Here is a 5,554-nt window from a genome sequence, read left to right on the forward strand (position 1 = left end):
GAGAGTATTTCCAGTACCACAAAGATCACAATTAACAATTAGGGTTTTAAGACCGCAATCAAGTGCACGCTAACTTAGGCCAACTTAGACCCTGGTTCTTTCATAGAGACCAGTATTAGTAATTTTGCCTCCGACCAATAGATTCCGATTACGCGAAAACAATTGTTTGCGTACGTAAAGAAAATGTGATTTAAGAGCCTTTTCCAAGGATTCAACCATGCGTCGCCTTGAGCAGGGACTCGAACAGGTACTCATATATTACAACTGAGTACATAAAGAGAATGTGATTAATTAAAGAGCTTTTTCCAAGGACTCAACTATGCGCCGCCTAGAGCAGGGACTGGAACCCTGGACCATCCGATCCACAGGCGAGTGTCATACGACAAAACAACATAGCCGCACAAGGACGTGCACCATTCCCACCATTTGATTTTTTTAGATTGCATCTATTATTTTAAAAAAAAACAACAAAAAACAGTTTGAGCTTATATATAGCGCAACATCGACTAAACGTGCTCAAAGCGTTTATAAAGCGCATTTTAAAAATTAGGTTGGGTTAACATTGTTCCTTACGGCCAATGTTAAATTTTCGTCAACCAACACATTATTACTGGCACATCTAGAGATTATGAAACTATTTTTACAGATCAATAATATATGAGTAATTTTACACTTTTTAAAAAAGTAAGAGTCATTCTATATCAGGGGAACAAATGCCTTAAGCTTGGGCGCAAATCAGGGACATCAAGTGCCAAAATACAATGCTTAACTACTCAGCCACCTCTCACTCTAGCTTCATAATAGTATGTTAGTAGTTTCAAGTAAAACAGTATGTGAAGTGCGGCTATGTGGCCTAGTGGTATGACACTCGTGTCGTACCGGAAGGTCCTGGGTTCGAGCATCGCGCTCGGCGCATAGTTGAGTCCTTGGAAAAGGCCCTTTACTCTCACTGTACTCAAGTGTAAAATGAGTACCTGGTCGTTAACAGCGTAGTCTTTGTCCCAAAAATTGTAATATCGCCTATCATGCGTCATGTCCCGTCCTACATGTTAAAAGTTGCTGTTGGCGAGGGAACCCTCGTAAAGCGCTTTGAGCACGTTTAGTGGATATGCGCTATATAAAATCTCTATTTTTAAAGTAATGTTATCAAATATTATATTTACTTTATTTTTATCTGAAAGAGTGTGCGAAACATGACAGTACCAGACAAAGCAAGAAAGAAACATACAAAAAAAAAAAAAAACATTCCAAACAATCTGAGGTTTTCGCTTTTTTTCTTGATTAAAAACAAAAAAACAAAACAAAAACAACTTGAGCTTATTAAAAGCATAATATACACTAAACTGGTCATAAGCGCATTACAAAGGGTCCCAGGCCAACAACAAAACGTAACATTGTTGGTCTAGACATGCCGCCTATTAGATGCTATTATAATATTTTGAGACAGGGACAACGTTGTTAATGGCCAGACACTCATTTTACACCTGAGTACCGTGAGAGAACTTGTATAAAGAAAGTTTTCCAATGACCCAATACATGCGCCGTTAAGATCGAACACATGACCTTCCAATACAAAGGCGAGTGTCATACCACACGACCACATAGACACACACTTTTCAAACAGGCCTTTATCTTACATCAACGTCTGCACAGTAATTTATCACTTTAATTCTTTTAAAAACAATATTTTGAATTCAAGAAAAAAAAATTACATACGTAGAATCGAATCGCTTTTGAGGCGTACGTAAATCCTTAAATTGGCGTTGGTAGACTTTTAAAATGGAAGTTTGTTGTTCTCGCTTAATCAACAACAGCTACAGTGACGATTACCCTTTATAAAAAAGGACACGCCGTAATGTATCCAGACATAGCGCCCCCCCCCCGCCCCCCAACATCCCCTCTTACGGGACAACACCGCAACGATCATTTGGCAAGAGATTTCAGTTCCCTTGATTTGTGTAGGAACAATACGTTAACGATTTATTGATTGACGCCAGCCAATCAGATCACCGGTGCAAGGGGAAAGGGGTGGGGGGAGGGAGGGGGGGGGCGTTTGTTGATAACAATTTTACTTCAATAGTGCTCGCTTGTGATACATACGGCAATAATGATTATGACGATAAAAACTATGCTGATGATGATAATAATGATGACAAATAAATATGATAATAATAATAATAAATAAAATAATAATAAAATAAAATAATAATAATAATAATAATAATAATAATAATAATAATAATAATATAATAATAAAATAATAATAATATAATAATAATAATAATAATAAATAATAATAATAATAATAATAATAATAATAATAATAATAATAATAATAAATAATAATAATAATAATAATAACATAATAAATATAATAATAATAATAATAATAATAATAATAATAATAATAATAATAATAATAATAATAATAATAATAATAATAATAATAATATAATAACAATAACAATAATAATAATAATAAGGGAATTCGATCTAATTGTAAAACTGGGGAAAATACATTGAGATATAAGAGAATAACGTTATCATTAACATGAAATCGAATCCCCCTTTTAAAGGCCTGCAAAAACAAAAATAAAAAGAAAAATTATGTAACAATAATAATTACTCGTGAAATTTATTCAGTGCAAGCCATTGTTCTCAATTACACTGGATGGATAGATAGCATTGGAAACAACTTGGTGACCGCCAAACGATAAATGATTAATCTTTTTATTGTGTTTAAACAAATTGCAAGTGAGTGGGTGTAAGGGTTGCCAGGAAGGTGAAAAGGTTATAACTTGGTCGGTGGGTTGTTTTGTTTTGGTCCACATACTTGAAACGTTCTGCACGAGAGCCCAATTAAACAGTTGCCTTGTTGTTGGTTTTTTTAAATGTAAATTAATAATAATATTAGATATCTCTAGTGTCCTCAAAATAGTGGAAATTTGTCATTTGGTTACACATTTATGATAATACAATATATTGACATGGACATACTCAAACATATGCGCACTAGTAACATTGTAGTCGTCGTCATCATCAACGGCATCAAAAACATCATCATCATCATCATCATCATCATCATCATCATCATCATCATCATCATCATCATCATCATCATCATCATCATCACCATCACAACAACCTACCTAATATTTCCGTTACAATCCTTCCCTTTCACCATTCCCCTGTAACACCATCACCATCCTCATCATAATCCATATTACATTATTTCCCTGAAAAAAGCTATGAGAAGGAAAGCTTGTGATCCTCCTCCCTCTCTCTCTCTCTCTCTCTCTCTCTCTCTCTCTCTCTTTATCTCTATCTCTCTGTTCTTTCATGCTTAATTCAGAAATAGTAATGTCTTCATATTATATACATCACATGCAATTATGTTATAGTAAAGTTAGACAAAATGAGATAATGAGATTTGTATATCAAATTTCTCTCTCTTCCCTTTCTAAGGTTAGGAATAAATTAAAGATTTTGTTTCTTTTAGGCAGCAATTAATGAAAATATAATCATATGTTAAGTAGAAAAGAAGACATTTTGTGCATGTGTGTGCGTGCGTGCCTGTGAATGCGTGTGTGTGCGTTTGTGTATGTATTGTGTGTATTTGTAAAGTGCATAGAGCATATCAATGAATAAATGTTTAGTATTATTATTATTATTATTATTATTATTATTATTATTATTATTATTATTATTATTATTATTATTATTATTATTATTATTATTATTATTATTATTCTTATTATTATTATTATTCTTCTTATTATTATTATCATTATTATTATTATTATTATATATTATTATTATATTATTATTATTATTATTATTATTATTATTATTATTATTATTATTATTATTATTATTATTATTATATTTATTATTATTATTATTATTATTATTATTATTATTATTATTATTATTTATTATTATTATTATTATTATTATATTATTATTACTATTATTATTATTATTATTATTATTATTATTATTATTATTATTATTATTATTATTATTATTATTATTATTTTGTTGTTGTTGTTGTATTATCATTATTAATATCATCATCATCATCATCATCATCATCATCATCATCATCATCATCATCATCATCATCATCATCATACTCAAGTACAGAAGAAATGTATTCGTAGTTATTAGATTATTACTTATTTTTTAAAAATAAAACATAGGATGAAAATAGTCTAATTTGTTTATAAGTTGAATGCTCTACCTCCTGATATCGAAACGATCTTAGATAAATAGTTGCACATTACGGAGCATTGACAAAAGCATGAAAGAATGTATGCATTGAAAGTAAACAGCCTTGCTTAACTCCTGAGCAGTGTTGCCAGATGCCTTTGCAAAAATGCCGCCAACTTAATGCCAGGAATCTGCCAAAATCCGCCAACCTTATCCTACTTCTCCTGCGACATTTGCTCAAAATCCGCCAAAGATCCGCCATTTGATTTTAAAAACTTATAATCAACAATAGTGTATTGTTTCAGAATGTTGCTAAACGCTATTCACCTATTTACAACTGTTTCCTTTCTAAAAGCATGAAGATTCGGAATTTCCATTTTGTTTGAGCGGGAATTAGACTGTCGAATGTTGTTTTCACCTTCCGTTAATCTGAATTAGGTTGTGTAATATAGATCCAGGCCAACAGTACACTCACAATAAGTGCTCCTAAAAGTCACTTTCGGGGGAAAAGAAGAAATAATTAGACTTGATTACTATAAATTTTACATTTTTTTAAAGGGTTTACAAATCATCAATAATCCGCCAAAAAATCTGCCATCCGCCAGGCCATTTGTTTCCCTTTAAAAATCCGCCAACCTGGCAACCCTACTCCTGAGGTAACAACATACATCCTCTGGGAGTCGGCCATTGTGTTTGACTTGGCAGGATAACCCGTCAGAAAGTCGTTTGATGATGTTTATACGGCACCCGTTCTTAGTGGAGAAGGGTGCTCCAGGTGCGTTCCCTATCTACTCTGTCAAACGCATTCTCAAAGTCTATGAAGCATATATTATATATATATATATATATATATATATATATATTATATATATATGTGTGTGTGTGTGTGTGTGTGTGTGTGTGTGTGTGTGTGTGTGAATGCCACTCAATCGACTGCCCAACAATGGTTATTAGATTTGCGATTTGGTCTGTGCATGAAGTTCTTTTCTGAAGCGTGCCTGCTTTTGTTGGAAATATGGTAGCACTCAATTGTAATTATATTCGACTTTTTTTCTCTCATTATCAAGCATGAATTCCTCCTTCTGCGCACAGATTCCGTGATAACGCTGATAACGAAAATGCATTTTGCTTTTTAATCAGATATGTGTTTATTATTTGATAGAATTTAACCCTTTCCTTACCAGCCATTGAAAATCGTCATATGCAACCAATAATTTTATCATTTTGATCTATTTTGTACATCTTTGATTTATAGATATTAAAACTTGACACTGTGTTTTAGACCTCATTTTGCTGAACAATATTATAGAATGTATTTGTATTTTTGCGTTGGGTGGGTGTG

This window comes from Berghia stephanieae, chromosome 6 (genome assembly GCF_034508935.2).
Source record: "Berghia stephanieae isolate SIO BIC M18660-M18661 chromosome 6, UCSD_Bste_1.3, whole genome shotgun sequence".
NCBI classification, from domain to species: domain Eukaryota; kingdom Metazoa; phylum Mollusca; class Gastropoda; order Nudibranchia; family Aeolidiidae; genus Berghia; species Berghia stephanieae.